Source organism: Macaca fascicularis, chromosome 1 (genome assembly GCF_037993035.2).
Source record: "Macaca fascicularis isolate 582-1 chromosome 1, T2T-MFA8v1.1".
In the NCBI taxonomy this organism is placed as follows: domain Eukaryota; kingdom Metazoa; phylum Chordata; class Mammalia; order Primates; family Cercopithecidae; genus Macaca; species Macaca fascicularis.
Window position 1 is genome coordinate 213014046 of NC_088375.1, and position 13727 is coordinate 213027772.

Here is a 13727-nt window from a genome sequence, read left to right on the forward strand (position 1 = left end):
ATAAATAGTAGCAAATTCTATATATAGGGGCCCTTTTGCCTTCTTAATAGGTGGTTTGAGGGCCACAAGAACCTACCTGCATGCTTTCTGAAACTTCACTGCTCACAAAGGCTTCTTCATGTGCGTTTCACTGGGTCATGACCAGCTACTTAAACCTTGGCCTAGTCAGATCTTTCAAGAGTATGGATGACGGCCTGACTGAGTAGAGGGCCTGGTAAACTGGGTACTGACATGGGAGGTAGGGGACGAGGGAAAAGGACTTAGCTTCTGTCCTGAGACATGGGAATCCAAGGACTATGGCTTACAGGTAAACTCCAGAATTAGAACCCAGTTAGAATAAGGAAACTGGGTGGAAAACTTCATGTAACTCAAGTCTAAAGCCACAGCCAAGGGAACTCGTTGCTGATGGGGAGATCCAGGGTGGCTTCTCAGGAACCTCCCTTCTAACTGAGTGAAGTCCTTATTCTTACCAAAGCAGGCCACGGCCTGTCCCCGACCCCCGCCGCAGCAAATTCACAGCAGCCGAGGAGTGGGGAGGCTGCTGAGTGCTCAGCTTTCCAAAAGCTTAGCGGGGTAAAGAGCTAAAGGAAAGTGCTTTCAGGACAGCAGGGGTGCTTATGAATTGTAAAGAATAGGGGGCAGGGGCATAATAGACAAACGGAGGTCCCGGGACACGGTCTAGAGTACAGGTGGACAAAAAAGGACACCTCATCCTCAAAATCGCAGAGAGAGGGGATAGAGGGTACAAGAAGAGCAAATAAGTCAAGGTTAGCAACATGGTGACACTCCACCTCTACAAAAAAATTCAAAAATTAATGTAGCACGGTGGCACACACCTGTAGTTTCAGCTTCTCAGGAGGCTGAGGAGTGGGGATCACTTGAGCCTGGGGGACAGAAGTTGCAGTGAGCTGAGACTGCATCACTGCACTCCAGTCTAGGCGACAGGGCAAGACCCTGTCTCAAAACAAAATGAAATCAAGAAGTCAAGGTGACCATGGTGGATCATTTTCTAGACTATGCAAATGTCCCAGGATTTGCCATCAGATAGACCTGGTTTGGATCCCAGCGTTGTCGTTTCTTCACTAGATAAAACCTCGGATAATTCGTCATCCTCTCCCAGCCTCACTTCTTCATCTGTAAAATGGGCCTGTCCCACCCGCTTACACACACACTTCAATAGGGCTAGATAATAATAGAATCTATTTGTTGGGGTGTTAAATACGAGAACATCTGTCAAGTGCAACAACTCTTCTAGAAAGCTGCTGGCTCCTTTGCCCAAATGCCCTCGCCTCAATTGCTGCCCTGAGCTCCCTCGCACCTTCTCTAATTCTCCCTCTCCTTGTGTCTACCCTCCCAGACAACTCTCACTGGAAATATTACTATTCCCTTTTCAGGAACCCAGGAGGCAGTGAAGGTCACGGCAGTTAAGGTCACAGTAAGATGAAGGGGGCAGGAGGGGGATGAAACAAGGAGTGGCTCGATCCCTCTAATTCACATGGAACAGGTTGGGGGCTGAGGCAGGTGCCCCAAGACTTTGGCCCTACCCAGAGCTCAGAAGCAGGCAGATCTCTACCCAAAGTAGAAAACCCCAGGTAGGAGAGCAGAGAATCCCAGGAGCCAGGATACCCAGGCAGTAGCCAACAAGGTTATGGCAAAGCTGTCCCTACGCACCAGCTGGAAGGGCTGACTGAGATCCCAATGTCTGGGAAAAGCAGGGCAAGGCCAGAGAGCAGGGCCAAGTCGGAAGTGCAGACAGGAGTGCCAGAGCTGCAGGAAAGGGTGTAGTGGGCCCCAAGTGCTCTGTCTGTGGGGACGGAAGAAAGGCTTTCAGGCTCCCAGGCTGGGTCCGCTTGCAGAGAGCCTATGTCCAGGCTCCATCCTTGTAGCTGCCCTCAGAGTTTGGGCCTGAAGTTCTCTGGGAGAGCTATGAAAATGCAGTGACAAAGCAGACCTCCTTCTCAGCCTCTTCCTGAGAACAACCAGTCCATGGGAAGTCTGGGGAGCAGCAGAGGCCAAGCAAAGGCCAGAGAACACAGGAAAACAGGACAGAAGGGAAGTCTAGGAACTAGACAACTGCGGGAGACTAAGAAAGGCTAGACACAGAGTGAGGAAAAGGCAGAGAGGGAGGACAGATGTGAGGAAGACAGGGATAAAGAGATAAGAGGAGAGAAGATGCTGCGGGAGCTCAGAGCAGCGACTGAGGTGAGGGCGTCTGGGCAAAGGAGGCCAGCAGCTTCCTAGTAAGAGGAGAAAAGTGCTGAGCTTCAGGAGAAAGTGTCTGATTCAGAAAGGGAGCTGGGGAGGTGCAGTCTGAGGCATGTGGGGGAGGGGTGTGTGGAACACGGCCTGGCCTGGCCCAGTCGATGACTTCATAAGCATCTCCCCCAATTCCTTCCTGAGCCGCCAGTCCTGGTGACCCCTGCCCACATCTCAAGGGTCTAGGCCAAGCAGGCGCTGACAGGGGAGAGAAGGGGCCCTTCTGGGCCAGGCCCCCAAGCCTGGCACAGTGCCTGCTGCGGGAGGAGGGGACTAGAGGCCCAGCCCTTGTCAGCATCCCGGCCGGCACTTCGGAGGCAATTAGCAGCCCAGCTGAGCTAATCCCCCGCCTGGCGAGGCCAACACAAACAGGCCCAGACCGGGTGCACACTCGCCTCCCTGTTTGCTGAGGGGCTCGGTGGTCCGCCAAGAACAACACCAATAACCCAGGGCCTTCTCTAGGTTAAGAAGAGGACCGGGGCCTGCTGAAGAGCTGACAGTGCCCGACAGAGCACACTCTGGCCAGGTGCCCTGGCCGCCCCAGAAAGGCAGCCACTGTTCCCAAGCCTTGGGCCAGTCGGGAAGAGGAAGCTGGACACAAGGAGCCATGTATTCCAATTCAGCACACACCCCACCTCCTCGTGCCACCTGTGAGGAAGAAGGCCTCATGCAAGCTTGTGCCACCTTGGCCAGCCCAACAACTGAGACCAGCAAGGGCTGGGCCCTCTGGTCAGGACCCAAGGATTACAGGCTCAATGCTGGACAGGGAAAGGCCAGAGGCAACTCAGACCTGGCCCCTGCCCTCAAGGAGCTCAGTCAAGCCAGAGAACAGATTCTGTGTATGACCTTGGAGCAGTGCCAGTCTCTAGCCCCACCAGCACCCCAAGACTTGGGAAGGCTAAGGTAGAACCCTCAAAACAAAGGGAAAGGGGGACCCAGGAGAAGGAACTGAGGCCCAGAGACTGATCACTGTGGAAGATGGTGCAAAAGCCAGCGGGAAGGACCCAGGACAGGCTTTGCCAGACTAGTCCTGGACCAGGCAGTGGCTCCTCTGGGCTTAATTAGCTCAACTCGGCAGCCACTGGGAGAACGCAGGCCCCAGGCATGGCCCTTCTCATGTAGCCCCGCTTCTTTTTGAGGCAGAGTCTCACTCCATCATCCAGGCTGGAGTGCAGTGGCACAATAATGGCTCACTGCAACCTCTGCCTCGTGGGTTCAGGCGATTCTCCTGCCTCAGCCTCCCAAGTGGCTGGGATTCCAGGCACCCAGAGTTTCACCATGTTGGTCAGGCTGGTCTCAAACCCCTGACCTCAAGAAATCCACCTGCCTCAGCCTCCCAAAGTGCTGGGATTACAGGCGTGAGCCACCGCACCCAGCCTAGCCCCGCTTCTTGATTCCAGACCAACTCCACTTTCGTCAGCCCTGATCCCCCTTTGAGCCAAAGCCTCCATCCTCAATTTGGTTCCTCACCTACCCAAGGACTCCCTTTTTTTCGTAAGTCCTCACAGGCCTCGTGCCAGATATAAGGGTCAAAAATGGACTTTGTAGCAACATCAGGAACAGTTGCCTCCTTGAAGCTTCTAGTTGAGAAAGCAACAGACATGACCTCCCTGAGACAGCGATGCAGGACACTACTAATTATCAATACTCAACACCACACCATCTACTGAGCAACTCACCGACTGTGGGTCAGGCCTGCACTAAAGCACCATTTACTAGCATTATCCCATGTCATGTTCATAGGCAAGCAAGTGAACACAAACATTTCCTATCAGATAAACCAACTGAGAGGCAGGTGTAGGCTTCATCACTATTTGACAGGTGAGACTGAGGCCTACAGAAGGGAAGAGACTTGCCCAAGATCGGAACCTAAGGCTTCAGCACCTGGTCAGGATGGAATATGTCACCAGAGGCCCTCCTCAGTCCCACAGATCCTCCACTTCCCTCACTCCACTACTGGCGTAGACCTACCCTTGGTGCTTGCTCGCCAAAGGGCTTCAGAGCCTTGAGCCCACCCCTCCCCACACAGGAGCAAGAAATCTGTCTCTGGCTGAGCTAAGCTGGACTCTGTCACTCTGCTGGAGAATTACACATCGCTCTACAGCTTTCTCTTTAAGGCAGGGGATGAGAAAGCTTGGAGTCACATTGCTAGAGCTGACAAAGCCATAGCTGGAAACAGCAGCCCTCCCCCAACCCCTTTCCCTGGCTGGCGTGGCAGAAGAACTTTAGGCCCAGTTCCAGGCCTGTCAGATTGGCTGTCAGGTGCCTGCCTGCAGCAGGAAGGGGCTGACAATCCAGTCCAAATCCCTTCTGAGTTGTTCCCACACCTGGCTCTAGAGCATCTTGCCTGAACCAAGGTATAGATGAGTTGACGAGTCCTTTTCCCCTTCAGTTCAGCCAAACGGAGGTATTTTTCAAAAACATCTTTTACTAGGAAATTGAAGGAAAACAAACAGATCGTAAGTACACAGCAACAAGCAGATTCCTAAGCAGGACTTTAACCAGCACCTAACCAGAGCCCTATAGATGCTTGCGTCTCCCTTCTCTCCTCATGAAGCCTCTTTCTAGGCATCAGAAGACCTGGGGTCTCATTCCTCATTGCTGGCAGCCTGAGGAATCTGAAGCAAGTTCATAAACCTCCTAACCTCATCTGTAAAGTAGAAATGAAGATACCGCAGGGCCAGGACTGGACCCAGTTCTAATTCTAAAGCCTCCATTCTACACAGCCTTCCTGACCCCACACTTCCACCATTATGGTTGCTGGAGGTCCAAGTGAAACACTGTATGGGGAAGTGCTCTATGGACTGGGAAGGGCTATCGGGGACGCTGACGGTAGTCACTGGCCAGAACACTGGCTCTTTCCTTAAGAGTGAGGGAAATATGTATTGGGCATGTGAAGGATGGCATTCCAGGCTCCTGGTCTCATCAGGTTGTGACACTAGAATTTGCTTGCTGGGTCTCTCTTCTCCCATCTCTCCTCCTCCTTCCTTCCAGCACCTCCTGCAACCTGGGCCTCCTCCCCCATCCCCTTCTTGGACAGCGGCTGGAGCCACCTGGGAAGCTTCAAGAATGGCTGATGGTTATCATAGCCAGGACAGGGCGAGCTGCTGCCCCTCTGATTCATCATAGAGCTGGAGTGGATCCAGAGAAGTGACCAAGAGGATCCGGGGCTGCTGCTCTGAATTCAGACAGCTTCAATGGGGAAAGAGGCAGGCTGAGAGGAGCGGCTCAATCCCGCAATCAGAAGGGTGTGAGGAAAAGGGACTTGAGACTTGCTCTCCAGAACAACAGGCAATAGTGTGGCAGGAAAAGCCTGAGAGCTGAGGTTGCACAGCTTCCCCATCTGTCCCATCTCAAAGAACTCCTGTGAGAACTGAACCACAATGCAGGTCGGCATCCAATGAATAGTTCCCTCTCCCATTCCCTTCACTTCTGACCTGGGACACACACATTCACCCTTCCCACCTGGGCAAGTCAGCACAGCCAGATGCTGCGTGACAACCCTCTACACACCCTGACCCTCTCATCTCAGAATCTAGGATACACTCAATGTGGGTGTGATTCCTGGTCCCCAAGCTGCTCAGGTGCCCATTTCCAACCACAGCAGGCTTCAGTTTGATAGGGGGACCCCAGTATGGCAAGGGGAAAAGCTGGTTACTCCCCTCCACTGTGCCCTCAAGGGTCACAGCTCTGTACAGCTCACCCACTGAAGCAGCCACTTGCTGGCAAGCAAGAGATTCTCAACCTTTAACCTATGTCCCCTGCCTTTGAGAGACAAACCCCTGCTTTGTTAAATCTGTCATTTCAAAATAAATCTTGTGACTAAAAACAAATCAACACAATAGTGATTTTAAAATAAGCATTTTTTTTCTATTATTCTCATCTGATAAAATAAGCATTTCAAATTCTACACATCATTTGTCCACCAGCTATTCTGTTACTGCGCCCAAGGGGAGCTGGTAGTACAAGTTCTAGAGTCAGAAGTTCAAGGCTGGCCAGCTTGTTCAAGTTCAAGGTGCAGTGGCTCATGCCTGTAGTCCCAGCACTTTGGGAGGCTGAGGCAGGCAGATCACGAAATCAGGAGTTCGAGACCAACCTAGCCAACATGGTGAAACCCCGTCTCTACTAAAAATACAAAAAATTAGCCGGGCATGGTGGCACAGGCCTGTAATCCCAGCTGCTTGGGAGGCTGAGGCAGGAGAATCGCTTGAACTGGAGAAACAGAGGTTGCAGTGAGCTGAGACCACACCAACGCACTCCAGCCTAGGCAACAGGGCAAGACTCAGCCTCAAGAAGGAAAAAAAAAAAAGTTCAAGGCTACAGTGAGCTATGATTGCACACTACATTTCAGCCTGGATGACAGAGTGAGAATCTGTCTTTATAATTTTTTTAATTTTATTTTAATGTAGAGACAGGGTTTCACCATGTTGGCCAGGATGGTCTAACAGGTGTGAGCCATCGTGCCCAGCCACACCTTACCACTTTTCTATAGAAATAAATACTGAACACCACTTTTAACTGCCAGTTGACTAATTTCAACTTAAGTAAACTAATAATTTAGTTATTGACATGTAAGAGGCTTAATGTCAACTCTATTCTAGAAATTTTTACATTTTCTGTAAAGAAGTTAGCCACAACATCCCACCAATAGCACCAGTTACAAGAAAAAAAGCTCAGAACATTCTCAAAAATAATTTTTTTTTTAAGTTGTGGAGTCAAATAACTCCAGCTCTACCACGGACTGGCTGTGAACCTTGGGCAAGTCATTAACTTGTTTCCTCAGTTATAAACTGAGAATGAAAAGAGTAGCCATCTCACAGGGCTATCATGAAGATACAGCATGTAAAACCCTTAGCACATTGCTGGTCACAAAGCCAGGGCTCAGTCATTAGCTATTACTGCTTTTAACATCAGAGAATGTTCCTGCCCCCACTTCCAATTCTGAGAATCCTGAGCCAGTAGATGTTTAAGAGTAGGCTCCCCAAGACTTCAGTTGGGCAGAGAACACATTTTACAGAAAAAAAGGGCTGATGCTCCTTTGACAGACCTGTGCTTCCCGAGGTACAAGCCATATGGTGTCATACATACTACTGCTTATACATTCATACCCCCCATTAAACTGTGAGCACCTTCAGGGTGGGATCTGGAACTTCTATTTCATATTGAGGGTGGGAAGGATGCACTGAATGTCAAATGAACTGAGACATGCATGTTAGGGGAGAAAACATAACCATCTACTGACCATCAGAGAGGTACAAGATAGACTGACTCTCTGATGAATGGCCACACAGGAGTGGGCTCCAGCCCTTTTCTAAAATGCTACAGGTCTATGACTGTTACTCTGGACTCCTCTCCATAATAAACAAGTCCAGGGAACAGATTAAACTATCTCTACCCACTACTATCCCTGAACTTCAAGGCCCCTTAATGCCCCTTTCAGGGCCCCAGAAAAGAGCCTCAGCCTGGGTCCACAACCCATGGTCCCTGTGCAAGGCCTCCCTGGAGGGCCAGCCCACACGGCTTTGTTATAGATGACGTCCTGGACAGCTATCTGACCCACTGTCTTCTAGTCTCCTCATCTCCAAGTTCCTGAAGCCCTAGCCAAAGACAACAGTGTGGACTTGTTTTTTCGGGGCCCAAAGTAGAAGGCTTCTCAGCACCTGGGAGCAGCTGGAAGTTGGAACTCAGGACTCATCGCTGCTGGTCTCCCCATCCTGTGCCAAGTGCATCTGTAAACAAGCCTTCTCAGTGGCTCCCTGCAGCTGCTCCCCAAATGGGTCAAAAGAAGAGAAACAGGCTAGAATCAGGGCAGCCCATAGCTTGCAAGTGAGAACTAAGCCAGGCAGGGCCTGGTCTGAAAGGTGGTCCCTGGATACAGCCAGGCCTGCACTGCTGGCCCTGTGCCCAAAGTCTTAGATGGGTTCAACATTGCCCACGACTGCTGCCCTATGCCAAGGTGTTGAGACCCCAAGAGCCATGGGGCCTGTGTCACACTGCTGTAGGTCCCACTGTTTTACAAGCTGGCGGGGAGAATGAGCTTGCTGGGGTGGAGATGCCTGGATGCTGGGCTGTTGTGCGTGATTCTGTTTGCTATAAAACAGCCAGACATTCCTAGGACCTGGAATCGCGCCGAGGCCACGGAGTTAGCCTTCCCAGCCATATATCTCCAGGCGGGGGACAGGCCTGAGACATCTGAGATAATAAAGACATGATTGTCTCAGCCCTGGGGCTTGTCTCCCCTTTGTCCCAGGGCCCAGCAGCCAGCAAAAAGTTTAAAGACATCCTCCCCCTTCTCCTGGGAAAATAAAAATGCACCAGATTCTATAGCCCCTGGGGTGAACTTCCCCAAAACCAGGCCTTGGCCCGGGATTCCTGCTCTCAGCACCCCAAAGCAGAAGGTAACTTGGAAGCACACAGCAGAGACATGAACAGCTAGAACGTAAAGACACTCACTACATGCCATTCTCGTGCACACATCTCTAATTCTCACCAGTCCTACGACACAGCAATAATTTTAGGGATAAAGAAACTAAAGCTTAGAGGTTAATAGATTTCTCCAAAGCCACAGCTATTAGATGGCACAAAGAGGTTTGAAACCTAGATTCGTTTTATCCCAAAACCTGTAACTTCTGTGGTAACCTGAAAACTGCTTTTGAAAAAAATGTTCCTTCTTGGCCGGGCGTGGTGGCTCACGCCTGTAATCCCAGCACTTTGGGAGGCCAAAGTGGGCAGATCACAAGGTCAGGAGTTCGAGACCAGTCTGGCCAACATAGTGAAACCCCGTCTCTACTAAAAACACAAAAAATAAGCTGGGTGTGGTGGTATGCACCTGTAATCCCAGTTACTCAGGAGGATGAGGCAGGAGAATCGCGTGAACCCAGGAGGCAGAGGCTGCAGTGAGCTGAGATCGTGTCATTGCACTCCAGCCCAGGCAACAGTGCAACACTCCGTCTCAAAAGAAAAAAAAAGGAAGAAAGTTCCTTCTTCCGATTTCTCAACCCCAAAAAGGGCAGGAGGACTCCCTTTAACACATGAAGGGAAAAATTTGTATGATGGAAGCAAAACCCACATTCCTTAATCTGGAACCCAAAGCAGCCGCTGCCAGGCCAGTTTCCGTAAGTCACTTCTACCTCAATCTAAGCAACAGCCTGTCCCAAGGGTATGTGGCTTCATGGAGGGAAACAGGGACCTGAGACGTGCTAAGGATGAAATCCCTACATACTTCCAAGGATGACTCTTACCCACTTTATGAATGAATAGAAGGCCAGTTCTAGCCTTCTTAACCACAGAAAAGGGAGAAGAGGCACCACCCACACAAAAGTAAGGTGTTTGAGTAGAGGGAACACTGGATTCAGAACCAAAAGACTCCAGTTCAATCTGTAAAATCTTGTAGAAACTCAACTCTAAGCCAGTTTTCTCATTTATAAAATAAACACCTGTTTTACTTGCCTCACAGTCTTTTATGAAGATGAACATGAAAGCATTTTTTCAGCAGCCTTATAAATAGAATGTATTACGACCCGTGCAAGCTTTTTCCCTGTTGCCTTCTTTTGCATTCCTGACTCCCCTCTTTTTTCCCTTTCTTCTGTTCATACAACTGAACTATGTGCTCAACAGCATGCTAGACAGCGAGGCTCAACCACAGGTTAAGAGAGTAGAGACATTAAGAAAATCAGATAGTGTCAGACCAGAGCCACTTGGTTCCCAATGAACAAGAACCAGACCTGCTGAGGCCCAGGAACTGACCTCAGTCATATACTTCTGTCTTAAGTTTCAGGCCTGCCCACGACCCTCTCAGTCTGGTTGCAGGGCCTCAGGACTAGAGGTTTATTGTCTTCCTAAGTCAAACATTCATTGCTGGACCACATGATCTTTTTCAAGGCTACTTCCAGCCCACCAATTTGCCCCTAACTCATCTGCTTTTTCTATCCTCAATTCACTGGCCTCTACAAACCAGGCAGCCTCAACTCCATTAGAAACACAACTGCCCTCCTTGGCAGCAAAAGGGGACTGAGAGAAACCAAGAGCAGGAAGTCCTCCTAAATGGCCCAGGGAAAAGGTGAACCTTCCACTGACTTACCCATTCTGGCGACATAGACTCAGAACTCTGTAAGAAGGGAGAGGTCATCTGGTATAACAGTCCCAATGGTTGCCCTCAAAAGTTCTCTGCTTGTACCTATTTCAAACAACCTAAACAGCCCTAAAATCGACCAATTTTCTCCAAGCACCATCCCACACACAGACATTTCACTATTCCCTGACAGTCTAAGTTTAATTCTGCTTGTAGGGATGGAATGTATCTGTCTAAAACAGAGGATGTCTGGGTCTGCAAGTTCCCCAACAACAGACTCTACACCAAGGCTTGACTCACGACCCAATTTAAAATAAAATAAAAATAAAACAAACAAGGAGAATGAAGACTGATACTTGGCTGAAGGTTAACTGAAAGGTAATTTCACGACCATCAAGCACACTGGGGTCTAGGGAATTGGCAGCAATTATTTTAAGAAATGAGAAGCAAGATCAAAAGCTTTGGAGTGCAGTAATGTTTCTGTATCTGCACAGGCTGCAGGTATGGGGTGATGACATTCTGTGGGCAGTGGGCTCTTTTCCCAGCAATGTGGGAGCCTGTACTCTCCTCTCACGGACAATTAGAAAGAAGCTTAAGAAACCTTGCTAAGTTCCAGGTGCACAACCAGCGACTCTTTTCTTGCTGTTTCTCTGCCATCTAGTGGCTGCTCTGGATCATTACAGGCCCACCTCACAGTCATTTTCCTTGGTCCTTCCAGTAACTTCCTAAATGATGATACCACTTAGACAGCTAGGTATACTGGTGAGTGCTTTACCTATATTATTGCTAGTCTTCACAACAGTGCAAGGTACGTTATTAATTCCATTTTTCAAACGAGAAAGCCAAGGCTTATAGAAGTCACTTGTCCAGGGTTACAGAGGCTCAGTAGAAAATGTGACACCAAAGTCCATCCTCATGCTGTTGTATCACTCCTCCTGAAGGAACAGAAGGCCCCGAAACTAAACATAATTTCAATTCTTCCAGAAATCTCTACATGCTCCAAGCTCCTCACGGCTAGCTACGATCTTGGCCAAGTAGATGGCACCACTGCCTCCTCTAGCCCCACAATGCATTGGACACTACACTGGGAACTGGGCAAATCACCCCACTCCATTTGCTTCATCTGAAAACTGAGAGACCACGTAAAAATGTGTACACAATGTTCATTGTAACCTAAAGTGGAAATAACTCACGTGTCCATCATTTGATGGAATGAATAAGCCAAATGTGGTATCTCCATACAATGGAATACTATTCAGCCATAAAAAGGAATGAAGTAATGACACATGCTACCATACGGATGAACCTTGAAACATGCTAAGTGAAACAGTTGGTTAAAAAAGACTACATATTATAATTATACGAACTATCCATAATGGGCAAATCTACAGTGACAGGAAGTGGTTCAGCAGTTGTTTAGGGCTGGGCAGATGGGACAGAAAGTTTCAGGGGATGATAGCTAAAGGGTACAGAGTTTTTGAAGGAAAGAGAAAGTTCTAAAATTTGTCAGGTGATAGTTGCACAACTTTGTGAATAAACTAAAAACCACTGACTTGTACACTTTAAATAAGTGAATTGTTTGGTACAGGAATTATATCTCAATAAAGCTGTTACACTCACCTCACCCTGCCAAAATTGAGAGGGCTGGTCTAAGTAACCTCTAAAAGTCCTTCCCACAGTCTTTTTAAAGCTGAGAGACTCACCTATCATTATCATTCCCATCGCTGATAACTTGGCCTGAACCAAGTTCAATTAACTTGAACCAAGTAAGACTATAAAGCAACTAAAATCGAGAATAAACAAACATAATCTGAATCTTCTAGCTCTTTAAAATACTTACGGTTCTATGATATATACAAAACCTAGATTTTGAGGAGTTTTATTTCCTTATAGTCTTTTAAGACTTTCAAGGATCTCGTTTTTTAAATCTCAGAAGTGTAAGTAATCAGACCTGATGGGACTGTGGAGTCCCCTACTTTTTCTCTACAGCACTTAACACCATCTCTGACATACACATTTTAATCATCTGTCTGCCTCCCCCTACGAGAATGTAAGTTCCACCAGTGTAAGAATTTTGTCTTGGTCATCCTGCTGCATCATGAGAGTTACTGATTTGGTTTGGCTGTGTCCCCACCCAAATCTCATCTTGAATTATAGTTCCCATAATCCCCATATCCCCACGTGTCATGGGAGGGACTTGGAGGGAGGTAACTGAATCACGAGGGTGGTTACCTCCATGCTGTTCTTGTGATAATGAGTTCTCACAAGATCTGATGGTTTTATAAGGGGTTTCCCCCACCCCACCCCCAACTTTGCTCTGCACTTCTCTCTCCTGCCGCCATGTGAAGAAGGACGTGTTTGCTTCCCCTTCCGCCATGACTGTAAGTTTCCTGAGGCCTCCCCAGCCATGCTGAACTGTGAATCAATTAAACCTCTTTTCCTTTATAAATTACCCAGTCTTTGGTATGTCTTTATAAGGAGCGTTGAGAACACACTAATACAGGTACTAAGCAGATGTTTGTTAAATAAACGAATTTATGGACAAATGAATGAACTGCATTGCTAGTGTTATGTAGGGAAAGATACAGTTCCTTTAGATCTATACCAGGTATACCACTAAGGCATACCAAAGAAAAATGTTGCTTGTTAAGAAATATGGCTGTAAATCACTGTAGGCAGTGACTGAATGTGGCAAAATAAGTCTACTGACAGACAATTAGATGTGTTCCCAAAGTCACTTCTAGTCACCCTCAATCAGGCAAATCACACTTTGTTTCTTCCTTTTATTACTATTATTCCCAGAGGTGCATCAGACCCCACCACTGACCCCATGGGGAAGCACCATTAGCTCCTCCAAGAGCTCTATGAGCTAAAAAGGCACTGGTTACAACTCTCAACCCCAACGTCATGATTCATAGATCACTGGTTACTACGTGGTAACAATTCCTTAGAACCTCTATCAGAAGAGAGCAGGATCAGGCTGGCATAAAAGTACACTGGCCTAAAAACAGAGGCCTGGAGTTTAGTCACCAAACAGCTGTGCAACTCTAAGCAAATTGTTTTCCTTCCCAGCGACCATACCCTTATTTTAAAATGTAATTAATTACCACCCTTGGCCTACTCACCTCACAGACTGTGGGGATAAACTGAAAGAATGTGACACACTGTGCAAATGTAAAATCTTGGTCATTATTTTCAGGGAGGAAACACAGGTCTCACCACATTTCAGCACTAGCTGGGGTCTTATCCAGAAAGAAAATACTGCTGGGAGGCCGGGCGCGGTGGCTCAAGCCTGTAATCCCAGCACTTTGGGAGGCCGAGACGGGCGGATCACGAGGTCAGGAGATCGAGACCATCCTGGCTAACACGGTGAAACCCCGTCTCTACTAAAAAAAATACA